This window comes from Macaca thibetana, chromosome 2, assembly GCF_024542745.1.
Source record: "Macaca thibetana thibetana isolate TM-01 chromosome 2, ASM2454274v1, whole genome shotgun sequence".
In the NCBI taxonomy this organism is placed as follows: Eukaryota; Metazoa; Chordata; class Mammalia; order Primates; family Cercopithecidae; genus Macaca; species Macaca thibetana.
This window is the reverse complement of record NC_065579.1, coordinates 51,951,458-51,967,229: the sequence shown is the minus strand read 5'-3', so window position 1 is coordinate 51,967,229 and position 15,772 is coordinate 51,951,458. Positions and strand designations below refer to the sequence as shown.

Here is a 15,772-nt window from a genome sequence, read left to right as displayed (position 1 = left end):
TAAATGCTAAACTGATATTATATTTTTGCCAAAAGCCCTCAGGAGGCTTCCAGGGCCCTCAGATCTTAAACGTAGTCCTCCCTGATTTGTCTTCCAACCAGATCAATCCTCCTGTCTTCCTGCTTCCTTCTCTGCTCCCTTCTCCCCCTGCACCCCTCCAGAACTCAGCTCGGTGGTCACTTTTTCTGAGAAGTCTTGTTTTATAAGAAAACTGTTTTACCGTCAAGATATGTTTGGGAAATCTGAATAACACAGAGCAAAATAGGGCTCTGAATGGCAGAACTTTTGGGGGCCTTTAATTTGCAAGTGCATGTGTAATTATTGGGGAGCTGAGAAATATAAGATCCAGTGTTTTCCAAGCTTCAATGCCTGCAGAACCCATCTTTTGTATCCTGTAGCTGGCAGGGCCAGGATTCTCCAAAACATCCTTTGGAAAACTTGGAGCTTACTCATTTCCCAAGTGCTTGTGATGGAATCTGTGTTGGCAGAGAGAAAGTGAGTAGTGATTTGAGGCAAGGAAGTATAACAAGAGCAAAGATGGAAGACGGGATTAAGACGATTTGGGGAGATTGTGAGGTGCCAAGGTGGTGAGCTGGGAGCAGGGTTGAGAGCCAACTTGGCCTCCACGAACAGAGGAATGTGAAATATCTTGCCTAAGGGAAGACAGTCACTATTCTCTAAGAGCTCTGATGCTTCATGATAGACTCCTCCATGCCTGGGCCACTTCAATGTGAGTGTTCCCTAAAGCACCAGGGTCCTGGGAGAGGCTGGACTACTAAAGGGCCACATGGTCTGGAGAACTAGAAGAAACAGAGCTCCCTCTCAGATGTCTCTTATCTCACTATCTAGAGTTGTCATTGAGCTCTATAGAAGCAAGCAATTACATGACATTATTGTCCTTATTTTAGAGATGAGGAAACAAAAACAAGTGGTAAGCACTGTTCTGGTTTTTTTTTTTTTTTTTTTTGAGACTGGGTATCACTCTGTCACCCAGATGGGAGTGCAGTGGCACAGTTGCAGCTCACCAAAGCCCTGACTGCCTGAGCTCAAGCGATCCTCCAGCCTTATCCTCCTGAGGGGCCACAGGCACATGCCACCATGCCAGGCTAACTTTTTTTTTCTTTGAGACAGAGTCTCACTCTGTTGCCCAGGCTGGAGTGCAGTGGTGCGATCTCAGCTCACTGCAGCCTCTGCCTCCCAGGTTCAAGCAATTCTCCTGCCTCAGCCTCCCGAGTAGCTGAGAACATGCCCAGCTAATTTTTGTATTTTTAGTAGAGACGGGGTTTCACTATTTTGGCCAGGCTGGTCTCAAACTCCTGGGCTCAAGCAATCCTCCTGCCTCTGCCTCTCAAATTGTTGGGATTACAGGTGTGAGCCACCGCATCAGGCCACTGGTTATCTTTCGATGTATAATAAACCAACTCAAAACTGTGTATTTAAAACAATAATCATTTTACTCTATCTCAGGATTTTGTGGGTCAGGAAGGTGGGTAGAGACAAACTGGGTGATTCTTCTGCTCCAAGTAGCATTGATTGGGGTTATTGCTGTTGCTCAATTGTGGCCACATTGGTGTGCAGAGTATAAGGTGGTTTCACTTATATGCCAAGGTGCCTTGATGGGAACAGCTATAACACTGGGCTCATATAAAGCTGAGCCCCTCTTTTTCTTCCTGTAGTCTCAGGGCTCTCCATGTGGTTTCTGCAATACTGTAGTTAGACTTTTACATGGTAGCATAAGGCTCTGAGATATAAGTAGAAGCTGCCATTGTCTTAAGGCCTGGGCCAGAAAATGGGACGGGGTCACTTTGGCCATATTTTATTGGTCGGTGTGGTCGGAATGATCTTAAATTCAAGGGGCGGGAACATAGACCTCATCTCTTTATGAAAGAAATGTCAGAGAATTTCTAGCCATCTTTAATTCACCACAGAGATAAAGGTAGATTTAAACCAAGGGAGTCTGATTATAGATACCATCCTCTTAATCACCACAGTATCCTGCTTCAGAAACCAAAGACTGGTACCTATTGTTTGCTCAACACAGATAGGACTGCCTGCATGCATTTAGGTTCAAATGAAGGGCTTTTCTTAGCCACAGGATAAATTATCTGGATAATTCCCACAATTTTGTATGGGTAGACACAGCCTGAGTTATGATTTGAACTTGAGGAGCTAGCAGGCACTATCTACACCCTAAAAGTATCTCCAGTTGTTTTCAAAATTAGAATGAGCAAATGCAAATCTGTTCCTGCCTCATGACTCAAAGGGGGTGCTATATAGTTCCCTCTAACGTAGTTCTTAGTACAAAAGGGCACAGCTGTGACCTCTCAGAGAGACGTCAGCTCTGGCTGGTAAATCTGTCCCAGATGACCTGCCCAAATATTGATTTGTTTTAGCATTCTTTCATATCGTCATGGTTATAGGTGAAAAGTTAACTTTCAACAGGAACTCACCCTTCACCCACTCTCCATAAGGTAAAACATCACTAACTGTGGTTCCTCATCTTCTTTTTAAGATTAAACATGGGTTCAAAAATAAACCAAGTTTAAAAATTCATGTTATGGCTTTAAAATGCAGAGAAATTTTAACACTGCATTTATTTTAATGTCTATAAATCTGACTATATAGTTATGTATTATTCTTTTCGTCTGTGCCTTTGCACAAGTGTTTCCCCATTTGTTTTTAAAAATTATTTTTCCAAATAATTTTTGCTTATAAAAATTTACAAACATATTGGGAAATGATAACAACACTAAGAGAGCAAGCACAATTTGGAAAAAATAACATCAAAAGCAACTGTCTTAAAATTTCATGTCAGTGAACTTTTCTGGGGGTCAATTTTAGCTTTTATATATTTATTCTTTTAGCATGTTTTTTGAGCACTGATGTGTCAGGTACTGGAGACATGTTAAGACAGAGCTTATAAGAAAAGGAAGACAGATATTAATAACGCTAATAACCGAAAACAGAGCAATTGTATGAAGTTGGTTCTATTTTAATCTGAATTTTACTAATAAGGAAACTGCATCCCAGAGAGGTTAAGTAACTTTCCCAAGATCTCATCACTAGTAACTGCAAGAGATAGGATTTGATCTCAAGCAATCTAGTTAAAAAAAAAAAGTCTGTGCTCATAACCTCTATGCATGTTGCCTTTCATTAATCAGACCATCTCAAAAACATATAATAACAAACTATGATTTGTTCCATGGACTAGAGAAAGCCACAAAAGCATATAGGGTAACAGGGGGATTCCAGTGAGGATAGGGAAGGCTCCCCTGAATAGGCTCCTTTGAAACTGTTCATTGCCAAGAATAGAATTTTGATAAAATTACATTATGTAGTACTATTTATTGTAAGCTTGTTACATGCTAGGTATAACTTCAATGCTTTTCAGTGTTAACTCACAATGTCCCTCTGAGGTGGGTAACAGTAACCCAGTAACCTCCCTCTTTGCTTTATGGAAGGAAGTTGAGGCTCAGGGGGTAAGGAGTTTGCTCAAAACTACACAGCTAGAAAGCAAGTCAGCACTTGAACCCAAGCCCACACTCTTTAGACTGAGTGCGTGTCTTATGAAAGAGCAATGCCAACGAGTTGGAAGGGACATGTGGTCCCACTGCTCAAAGATGTTCTCACTGACTCTAAGTATGGATTTCTAGTTGCCAAAGGACTGAGCAAAGAGAGCAAAAATTATGGGTAAGACCAAATTCTAAGGCAGTAAAAACATTAAAACTAAGTTTTAAAAGGAAGTAACTTGGTGTAGTAATTGGTATGATGTGTGCCTGCTCTAAGTGCACCTGGGCTACCCTGCCACTGACAGTGGTGGAGAGTCCAGAAGCAAGGTCGAATGATAAACTTCCTTGCTTGAAATTGAATAATCAGCTCCAATTCACAGAATGTCAAAGTTAGATAAACCTTTTCCCTTTTATAGGTTTCCAAGACTGAACTGCAATTGCAAAAATAATTCCTCCTTGCAATAACTACTGTGATTAAACCTAAAGGGTAGAGAATGCATCCAGGTCTTTGGTGGTCTTCACAGTGTGAGGCACACTGCAGACACCCAATTTTTTTTTTTTTAAATTGACATTAGCTTTTCTGTGATTACCCATATGTATATCAAAGCTTCTAGCAAAGTTATAGATCAAGGCTTCTCAAATTTTAATGGGCATGTAAATCATCTACAATCTTGTTACAACACAGATACTGATTTAGAAAGTCTGGAGCAGGGCCTTAGATTTTGAATTTCTAACAAGCTTCTGGTGATTCTGGCAGTCCAAGGACCAGACATTGAGGTTGGACACATTTATTACTCTACTTACTTTGGGGCAAATGGATGCCCTTCCTTAGACTTTCCACTGGAGCAGCTCATTGTGGTGTGTTTCAAGCAGTTGCTACTTGCTCTAAGAAACTTTTGTTCTTGGGACAGTCAGTTGCCAGCTTAGGGATTTCAGAAGGCTCTAGGGTTGGAAGAGACCTCACATCACTCTCGCTTGCTGTTTTCTGCATGCTTTATGGTGGTGGTTCTCAAAGTACGAACCGGTTAAAAGTTTGGGCTCCCTTTCTCTAGATGGGCCTGCTTCTCAATAGTCATCTTCCCCTCTTACTCATTCCCTACTGCATTCCACAACTGTTATTGCAACCTTTTTCCACATTCCTCAAACCCTCCCTCCTCCCGCGCCCCAACTCCTTTGAGAGTTATAACCTCTCCTCCCACTTGCAGAAAGGAAGGCCCAAGTTCCTTCATCCATCTTCCTTTCAGCCTTATAATATTTTTATATGAACACTTTCCTCTTTCATCCACATTTTATTCTTATCTTCATCCATTTTTATTATCTTTCCCCTGTCAGCAGATTAATTCCCTCACGGGTGCTTTTGTTTCCATCTCTAAACCTCCCCTGAGACTGTACCACCAATTATCGTTATTCTGTCTTAAAGATTTACTATCCTCTCTTACCCATTTCTTCATTCTCTTTACACATTCTCAGTTCTCACTTTGCCTTTCCTAAATTTTTATTAAAGAAATTAAAAAATACCCACTAGGTATAGAGAATTGTATAATGAATTCCCATTTACCCATCAAACAACCAGAAATAATCAAACTTTTCCATTTTTGAATTATCTCTTGGAAACATCTTCCCTTGACCCTGCCCCTTTCTCCTCATGACCAAGCCTCTCTCTCCAGTTCCCGACCCCCTCTGATTCGTTAACCTCTTGCCATCTGGTTCCTGTCCCGGTCTCACTATGGCAAGTTCATCAGTGCCATTACCCGTTACTGAACGCTGTGGCCATGTCTCAGGCTTCATTCTCCTTTTACCTCCCTGCAGCGTTCCACTATTTCTGAGGCTCTTCCCACTGAGCAGCTGGAAGCACACTGGCTATCTGCGGAAAGACTTTGGAAGTCAGCACTCTGAAGCTTGCTCCCTCTCCTCCTCCCTTCGCCCCGGGATTTCCAGGGCTGTATCTGTTTTTCAAACTTATCACCATGTGAGAACCTCTAATCTTACCTCTGGGCCAGAAACGGAGATGGGACACTCCTTAAAAACAGTGACTGTATCTTCTAGAAAGGTAAAGTCCTTAACTGTACCTAGCACTGTGCCTCCACTTAATCAAGGCACCATAAAATATTCGCTGATAATAGTGATGATGACGATAATGACTGCCACCCACATACAACTGTTAAACCAGACTATGGAAAATACAAGACAAGGGAGCGAGCCGGAAGTCGCCCTGCCTGCCCACTTCCACGCTGCACCGGCGGACCCTCAAGCACTGGAAGAGAAGTTCCGGGGCTGAGCTGGCCTGGCAGCAGGCGGCGAAAGGGAGACGCGGACCGAGGACCGGGCCTCACTCAGGCCCCATGCTGTCCTCTTCCTGGGATGCCGCAGGCGGAGCCCTGACCCACAGCCTGCTTCTCACTCGGGCTGTCTTAGCGCTGGCGACTTCGAATGTGAGGAGCTGCTAGCGCCGCCTGTTCCAGGCGAGCATCTGGTGATTTTGAAGAGGCCTGAACAACCAACATGAAAACCCCTGCTTCCTTTTCCTGAAGTGTAACCCTGATGGAGGTGAAGAAATCGCTTCTATTGGCATTTTAAGTTCAACAAGAAATACGGAAGTGTACCCAGGAGAGGAGTACTGTGGAACCAGCAGGTGCAAGAATGTTTATACTGTCCTGGATTACAGGACTGTGAGGACGTGGGAAATTGAAAATCCAAAGAAACAAAAAAGTGTGTTTAAACCACGGACGATGCAGGGCAAAAAAGTCATTCCCACAACGTGCATATATAATAGAGATGGGAATCTCATAGCAGCTGCCTGCCAGAATGGAAGCATACAGATCTGGGACCGATATCTGACTGTTCATCCTAAGTTCAACTATAAACAGCCTCATTACCTGGGCACAGACACTTCTTGGCGTGACTTTCTCCTGTGATGGTAATGTCCTTGCCTCTCGTGGAGGTGATGATTCGTTAAAATTATGGGACATCTGACAATTTAATAAGCCACATTTTTTCAGCCTCGGGTCTTCCCACCATGTTCCCAATGACTGACTGTGTTTCAGTCCAGATTGGTAAGCTCATAGTCACTGGTACATCTGTTCAAAGAGGATGTGGCAGCGGCAAACTAGTTTGCCTTGAGTGTAGGACTTTCCAAAGGTTCTATGAAACAGACATCACAGACACAGCCTGCGGCATCCAAGGCTGAACCAGATCATGGTTGGAACTGGAAATGATTGCCTAAAGTCTATTACAACCCCAACAAGAGTCAGAGGGGAGCAAAATTATGTGTGGTTAAAACCCGGCGGAAGGGGACTAGGCAGAGCCATGGAACTGCCGCCAGGTAGCTGTGAGTCCACGCCGCCCGTCGCGCCGCCTGTCCGCCCAGCGTCCGCAGCAGCCGTGGGGAGTGCAGGTGGAAACCATCTCCCCAGGAGACGCGCACACCCTCCCGAAGCGTGGCCAGACCTGCTTGATGCACTACACCGGGATGCTTGAAGATGGAAAGAAAATTGATTCCTCCCGGGATAGAAAAAGCCCTTTAAGCTTATGGTAGGCAAGCAGGAGGTGATCCCAGGGTGAGAAGTAGGGGTTGTCCAGAAGAAGGTGGGTCAGACAGCCAAACTGACTATATCTCCAGATTACACCTACAGTGCCACTGAGCACCCAGGCATCATCCCACCACATGCCACTCTCGTCTTCGATGTGGAGCTTCTAAAACTGGAATGACAGGAATGGCCTCCTCCTGACATTCCAGTTTTAGAATGATCCAAGATCCAGATCCCTGTTCTTGGATCTGCCATGGAGGGATCTGGTGCCTCCAGACGCGTGCACATGAATCCATATGGAGCTTTTCCTGATGTTCCACTCCACTCTATATAGACATCTGCCCTTACTGAATGTGTTCTGTCACTCAGCTTTGCTTCTGACACCTCCATCTCCTCTTCCCCTTTCTCCTCATATGTGTGTTTACCTAAACTATATGCCATAAACCTCAAGTTATTCATTTTAATTTGCTTTCATTTTGGGGTGAAGATTCAGTTTCAGTCTTTTGGATCTGGGTTTCCAATAAGTATATCATCAAGTATTAACAGCATAAGTGATAAGTTAACTTTAGAATAGGAATAGGTGTGTGTGTGTGTGTTGGCGCGGGGGGAGGGGAGTTGCAAGAATATTTTATTTTATTTTTGGGGATGAAATTTTAATCTATTATATATTAAACATTCTTGCTGCTGAGCTACAAAGCCATAGCAGATTTGAGGCACTGTTTAGGGCTGAATTATTCTCCAAGTTGAGAGATGTCATTGGGTTAAATTAAAAGCCCTACCTCAAACTGAGGTGGGGATGGGGAGAGCCTTTGCTTCCACTAGTCTCACCCCACCCTCCCCTTAAACCCTCTGCCTTTGAAAGCAGATCATGTTCACTGCCATGCTGGACACTACAGGTATCTGTCCCTAGGCCAGCGGGGACCTCTGAAGTCTTCTTTGTGGCCTGGCTTATTTATTTATTTTTTTTCTATCCTGTGGTTTTTCTAGTGGACTTTCAGGAATTTTGTAATCTCATAACTTTCCAAGCTCCACCACTTCCTGAATTTTAAAAACTTTAATTGATAGTTTAAATTGAAGGTGCTGTTTGTAGACTTAACGCCCAATGAAAGCCCAGGCGTCATGAGAAATCCTTGAATGTTCTCTTAAGAAAATAATGCTGGTCATCGCAGCTTCAGCATCTCCTGTTTTTTGATGCTTGGCTCCCTCTGCTGATCTCAGTTTCCTGGCTTTTCCTCCCTCAGGCCATTCTCACCCCCTTTGCTGTCCTGCATAGTGATTTGGTGAGAGAAATCATTGCTGTCTCGTCCCCCCAGCACCATATATGAGTTTCAAGTTTTGTTATTGCAATAAAAGATTTTTATGCCGGGTTTTCTAACAAACACACAAAAAACCAGTGAAAGGCAAAACAAGCTGAGACACTAACCCAGGACTACATCATCACCCCTCATGTCTTGCCTATGTTCCGTGAGCCCCGCCAAAGGAGTACAAGGAAACAGCTGGAGAAGGACAGACTGGATTCCCTGAAGTCGCATAAACTTGAACCTCCTGTAGCCAACCCAGGTTGTGGTGGCAGAGTTGGGACCCACAAGGGCACTCTTTCTTCCTGTATTGTGAAGAACATTGCTTTGGACAAGACTGATAACAGTAATCATTGGGAAGCCATTTTGCATCATTCCAAAGCAGCAGAAGACAACCCATATTGGGTTTTTCCAACATGTTCCAAGACTCAGCACAGAATCATGTTTGGCCAATTTGAATCTGATCATGAGGAAGCAAAGGATGAGCCAGAATGGAAAAAATGTAAAATTTGAAGAATCTCATTTGAGAGCTGTTTGTATGAGTGGGAAGGAAATGTGACAGGTTTTGGTTTTCTTTTTAATGCTCATGAAATTAAAAATTCATTTTTATTAAAAAAAGAAGAAAATACAAGACAGGATCATTTATTTACTTCTTGAACCTTTAGTTTTGGTCCGTGTTGGGACCAAACCATCTATCTAATTACCTAAGCTGCTGAGGCTAAAATGTACATGCTCTTGTGATTCTTATGTATTAATAATTTCGAATGCATTTTAAAATTCAACTTAACACTTAAAATATCATCACTTATTGACAATTGAATTGAGAGCTACTCAAATGCATAAATGCAACTGGCAAGGTGGGGTGAGTTGGGGGAAGAAGGGCTTGGAGAGAGGACTAAGGAGAGAAGTGATTCTATCTGGTTCAAGCATAGTATTTCTCTCCACTACCATCACAAAAACATAAACACCTGAAAACTACCATCATACAGAACACTTTCTGACCGTCTGGACAATTATGTTTCAGACAGGGATGTGATGCACAAGAAGCTTTGGCCATGTTCCTCTGCCATGTGCACATGCTGGCTGGGAAGCCCCAAATGAGTACAATCTCATCCACCACCATCCATGGGGTCTCCCTCTGCCCGGACCCAAGGCACCTCTGGTATTCATTTACTGTGAAGTCAGTGGTGCTTTCAAGTGCTGCCTGATTTATTCACCAGCTCTAGTGCAGGCAAAGAAGAGAAACAAAAAGATCTCCAAAACTCCCTGGCTGAAGGGATTTGTTCTTATGAAGATGCCTGGGCATCATCCTACATAAAGCTACCTTCTCAGAATCAGTGATGTACGTGTGCCTTTGAGGCCAACTTGCCTTCAATCTTTTTGAGAAACCTTGCTGGGATATAATGGATATAATGGAAAGGGTCCCTGGGCACAAGTTCTGGCTCTACTGCTTAGTAACTGTGGCCCTTGAGAAGTTACTTAATCTCTCAGAGTCTCAGTCACTTCACCTATGAAGCAGAGTAATTGGTTATCCAGGGTTAGCCAATTATTAATCAGTTTATAGCATTGATTACATATATTATCATACACAAAACTGTATTTATTTTGTAAAATGAAGTCCAGGTATTTGACATCATATAGACTAAAGACTGGCTTTTTTTTTTTTTAACAGAAAAGTTTTATCAGACATTTTGAATAGTCCAGGCAAAACTATAGTGTATTCAGTTGAGATCCTACATCACATCCTCATGTCATCTCTAGAGTGTGTATGCATATGACTACCTTTCAGCATTCACTGTGTGTTCATATCATCATCTTACTCGATCCTGCCAGTGAGGTGGGTAGGCCAGCCAGGTAGGGATTATTATAGCCAGTATTTTTCATGAATGAGGAAACTGAGGCCAGAGAGGTCCAGTGAGTAGCCAAAGTTCACACAACCAGCAAGTGGCAGAGACAGAATTAGAGTAAACATCCTCTAACTACTGGGCTAGGGCTCTAGCTGCTGCCATGCAAGGAAAAACAGAATGTCCATACCAGAAAGCTTGGCAGCCACGTAACCCCAACTACCAGCTCTAACCATGTATGGCCAAGTCTCCTGCTCACTCAGCCTCCGACTTTGCCACCCACTCAGGTAAAAGTAACCTGAAGAAATAGATATAAGGGATTTAATTATTACATTATTATTAATAATACATGGTCACTTTGTTGACAGAATATTGTCTAATATCAGGATTGGAGATTTTGCATTTTCTTCTGTGTTGGTTAGTGATTATTGTGTAACAAACCGACCCAAAACTTAATAGCTGAAAGCAACATTGGCAAGGCCAGAAATGACCTTGTAGTCTCAGGCACACAGCTGTCCAAAATCTGAGGCCCAAGGAGAAAAGCAGATTGTGGCCAACTGCTGCTACAATGGAATTTCCCTTCTGCCTGTGGCTCACACGTTCTCTCTTTGATTCCCCAGCCCATTCATAAGAATTTCTTCACTTTGAGCTGCCAAATGGCCACAGAGAACTATTTTTCAATGTGAAGAATACTCTGAGAAAAATCATGTTTTTACTTTTTACTGTTTCTTTACTATGAAGCTGGTTATCATGCCTCTTACAATCACTCCTGTTTTCTAAAACGGTTGTCCACTTGCCATCACACCATTAAATGAAAACTCTTTCTCCTTACATTTCTATATAGGAGCAAATGTGACATTGTGGTGCACCAAGTTAAAACACTTTTTCTTTCTTCATTTCTTCCAGTAAGGAAAAGCAGATGAAATGATATGTCTGGGGATTTGCTTCAAAATAGACACTAGTGTGGGTAGGTGTGGAGACAGAAGCAACAATTGGCCAAGGAAACTGGTGATGGCTACGGTGAAGGAGATAGATGGATTCATAACACAGCTAAGACTATTTTACTCCCTAGAAGCAGAGACTGACAGAGCTAGAAAGTTACCTAGCCCAAGCTAGTTATATTGTAGATAAGATAATGGGGGCCTGGTGAGATAGTGCCCAAGACTACGCAAATGTGGGTCTTGAACTCCAGCCCTTCCCATATCAACGCCAGTGTTGCACAAGGTCACGTTATACTGTATTCCTTAATCTTTCCTGACTCATATATCATAATTTTACTGTCATCAAAAGTTTGGAAACTGTTTTTAAACAACTATGTTGACTTGGATCTCAATAAGAATGCAGACCAAGAGAAGAATATTTCATTTATTTAGGTCATAATATAATTTTTGTAAGCAAAAAGTATAAAACACACAACAGATATGTGCTTTATATATAATGTAAACATTCAGTATATATATATTCAAAATATAATTACTTGGAACTTTCTCAAATTAATTCTCCCCTTGTACACACACACACACACACACACACACACACACATACACACACAGAGTTCAGGTTCTTGATTCTAAGTTTGAACAGCATGTATTATTTTGTTTTCTGGCACTTATTACCTCCTACTTTGTATTTAATTTACTCATATGTCTGGTATTGTATCAATATCAGACATATTGATATGATATGCCAATTTTTGTACTTTTAATAGAGATGGGGTTTCCCCATGTTGGCCAAGCTGGTCTCAAACTCCTGACCTCAGGTAATCCACCTGCCTCGGCCTCCCAAATTGCAGGGATTACAGGCATGAGCCACTACACCCTGTCTGGACCCACACTCTTTTAAAAAATTGTAGCAAAATATATATTACATAAAATTTACCATTGTAATCATTTTAAAGTATACAATTCAGTGGCATTAAGTGGCATCCTTGTGCAACCATCATCAGTACTCATCTCTAAAACTTTCTCATCTTTCCAAGCTGAAATTCCATACCCATTAAACACCAGTTCCCCATTCTAGCCTCCCCCAGTCCCTAGTAACCACTATTTTACTTTCTGTGTCTGTGAATTTGACTATTCTAGCTACCTCATGTAAATAAATCATACAAGATTTGTCCTTTTGTAACGGATTTATTTCACTTATCATGTTTCAAGGTTTATCTATGTTATAGCATGTGTCAGAATTTTATTCCTTTTAAAAAGACTTGTGCTTTTTTTTTTTTTCCCCCAGCAGCTAAACAACTAAGCTTGCAAAAATGATTAGTTAAAATTAAATTGCTCTCCTCAGGTGATTTGGCAATGGGCAGTCCAGGGTATTGGGTCCAAATTTGTCACTGAGCTCACCCTGGCAGGGAGGGATGGGCAGTACCCTGATGCTACTCCACTCTCACCGAGGTATCCTGTCTAGTCAGGTTTCCTCAGTGATATGGTTTGACTTTGTGTCTCCATCCAAATCTCATCTCGAATTGTCATCGCCACGTGTTGAGGAAGGGAAGTGACTGGATCATGGGGGCAGATTCCCCCATGTTATTCTCATGACAGTGAGTAAGTTCTCACGAGATATGACAGTTTTATAAGGGGATCTTCCCCCTTCATTTTCTCTTCTCTCTTTCCTGCTGCCTTGTGAAGAAGGTACTTGCTTCTCCTTTGCCTTCCGCCATGATTGTAAGTTTCCTGAGGCTTCCCCAGTCATGTGGACCTGTGAGTCGATTAAACTTCTTTCCTTGGTAAATTACCCAGCCTCAGGTATGTCTTTAGAGCAGCGTGAAAATGGACTAATACACCTGGCATGGCATGGCTCCCCTAGCCTCCAGAGTAGTAATGCCCCTTCCTTTGTTAATCTCCATTACCAATCCCCCCCTTCCTTTGTTAATTTCCATTACCAACCCTACCACAATCCCACCTGTCCACACACCAGGCTGTCCATCCTGAAGTATTCAACTTAGTCCTGCTACTGTGTTCTTCTTTGATCTCTAACCTGTTATTGATAAATAAATAAACTTCTTGGTCTCTTCTGCTCTTGATGTTCAATGCCAAGTTTAAGTCTACCTTTGATGGTGAGTTTAAAAACTTCATTCAGAATATCATTTACTCTGTCAGGGTAAATTTAGATCCTTTCTTCTTTCTGACAGATGAAAGAACTACAGAACAATAAAGAATAATGTTGACAGTAATAAGGGTAGAAATGCGGAGTCAGCAAAGAAAGACTTAGGTTTAATATATATTCCAAATATCATCCTTTCACGGTCATGCCTTTCTTTCTTTCTTTCTTCCTTTCTTCCTTCCTTCCTTCCTTTCTTTCTTTCTTTCTTTCTTTCTTTCTTTCTTTCTTTCTTTCTTTCTTTCTTTCTTTCTTTCTTTCTTTCTTTCTTCTTTCTTTCTTCCTTCCTTCCTTCCTTCCTTCCTTCCTTCCTTCCTTCCTTCCTTCCTTCCTTCCTTCCTTCCTTCCTTCCTTCCTTCCTTCCTTCCTTCCTTCCTTCCTTCCTTCCTTCCTTCCTTCCTTCCTTCCTTCTTTCCTTCCTTCCTTTTAGACAAAGTCTTCCTCTGTCACCTAGGCTGGAGTGCAGTGACATGATCTTGGCTCACTGCAACGTCCACCTTCCAGGTCCAACCAATTCTCCTGTCTCAGCCTCCTGAGTACCTGGGATTACAGGTGCACACCACCACACCTGGCTAACTTTTATATTTTTAGTAGGGATCAGGTTTCTCCATGTTGGCCAGGCTGGTCTCGAACTCCTGGGCTCAAGCCATCCACCCACCTCAGCCTCCCAAAGTGCTGAGATTACAGGTGTGAGTGACTGTCCCTGTCCCTTTCACTGTCATTTCTGACAGCTAAGCTTTTGAGAAGGGAGAAGAGAGGTCATTCTTCTTGACAAGTATTGAAATTCAGTTATTCTGTGCTAATAATTTGAGTCTGAATCTGGTTTAAAATCCAGTTATAAGAATCTTGGTCCATAATGAAGACACATGCCCAACATAGGTCATCTCTGCATGGTGACGGCCAAGTCAGTAATAAGAGGCAGGGTTAAGATTTCTCTCTCCAAATAGTTTGTTGTATTTTATATCATTCTACATAATTTGCCATCATTTAGCCAAGAAAGATTTTTAAGTGATTATTACAAAATACCCACCATGGTTTTAACAAACAGCAGCAGCATCAAAATTAATTCAATGAATTAATTAATTCAATTAATTCCACAAATGTTTTGTTTTGTGAAAAGTAATGCCCTAGTGCCCAGTAAGTTTTTTCAAATGCAGATTGAGATCCAGTAGGGAGTCATGAGCTGAACTTAGAAGGTCAGTATTTAATTTTAAAAATGAAATAAAAATAGAATGAAATAGAAAATACTGGAGTACATCACAATTAGTAAGAATAAATACTGTTTTGTGGCTGGGCATGGTGGCTCACACCTGTAATCCCAGCACTTTTGGAGGCCGAGGCGTGCCGATCACGAGGTCAGGAGATCGAGACCATCCTGGCTAACACGAGGAAACCCTCTCTCTACTAAAAATACAAAAAATTAGCCAGGTGTGGTGATGGGTGCCTGTAGTCCCAGCTACTCGGGAGGCTGAGGCAGGAGAATGGCCTTGAACCCAGGAGGCGGAGCTTGCAGTGCACTCCAGCCTGGCTGACAGAGCGAGACTCCAAAAAAGAAATAAATAAATATTGTTTTGTTAAATTTTGAATCTGGTAAGGGGTGTGTGTGTGCGTGTGTGTGTGTGTGTGTTATATTTTGTGGTATAGTTTATACTGAGCATAATGTGCTCCTTACTGAGGGTTCCAGTAGAAGAGAGTAGTTTGAGAAAATTTTCCTTGTTAACTGAATGAATAGATTGCAAAGTAGGCCAGCTTACTGCCCTCTACAAGTAAAATGCTGCTGGATATCTACTCAAAATGCATTTGATTATGGAGTGGGCAACAATAAATAGGTAGCAGGAATATCTTACATTTTCAGATACTCATTGTTTTTCTTCATTCAAACATGAATTTATTTTTTCTTCTCTAGAAAAGGATTTAAAGAAGCTTATAAACACTTGAATAAAATAGAATAGAACATACATACTAGTAAATAATGAGTGGTAAAAATAATCCAAAAGGAAAAATAGGTTGAGAAGATGGTATGGAACCAGGACTGAAAGTAGCAGTATTCAGTAAACTCACACACCCTGGAAAGTGATAAAACAATGAAAAAGGATAAAAGTACCCCCCAACATCTAGGACTGATTTGACGTTCACACCTGGACCTCAATGCTATTACAAGTTGGTCTGACACACACAGCCTGGTCATTTTATTTTCCTCTTGAACATAAACAATCTCGCAGAATACCTATATCTAACAAGGTCACTCTTAGGCCATGATAAAGTGAGACAAAAATAAGGTCGCTGTGCAACACAAAATAGCAGACATTTTCTTCTCTTGCTGAATGAGTGACAGTGACTTCTTTACCAATGACAGCTTTAATGTCTCCCTAGTCTGTGTTCCCCACAGATAAGACCTATCGAGATTCCCAAAAGTAGGATTACCTCCACTTATTGATAATATCCAATCTGGAGAGAACCCTGTTTTCTTAGTCCCTCCCAAAAATTGCTCAACC

At 41.9% G+C, this 15,772-nt stretch overlaps 1 long non-coding RNA gene and 2 pseudogenes across 1 annotated transcript; 2 read left to right on the top strand and 1 right to left on the bottom strand.

Moving 5' to 3' along the window:
* Positions 1–4,223: 4,223 nt before the first annotated feature.
* On the bottom strand, positions 4,224–5,690 carry LOC126948255 (uncharacterized). The gene is made up of 3 exons (XR_007723377.1): positions 5,499–5,690; positions 5,261–5,373; positions 4,224–4,451 (listed from the first exon to the last, which is right to left on the bottom strand). It is a non-coding gene; the product is annotated as an uncharacterized LOC126948255 (long non-coding RNA).
* A 161-nt stretch (positions 5,691–5,851) lies between these two features.
* Positions 5,852–8,847, top strand: LOC126948930 (WD repeat-containing protein 70-like; annotated as a pseudogene).
* LOC126947671 (peptidyl-prolyl cis-trans isomerase FKBP1A-like) lies at positions 6,804–7,227 on the top strand (annotated as a pseudogene).
* Positions 8,848–15,772: the final 6,925 nt, after the last annotated feature.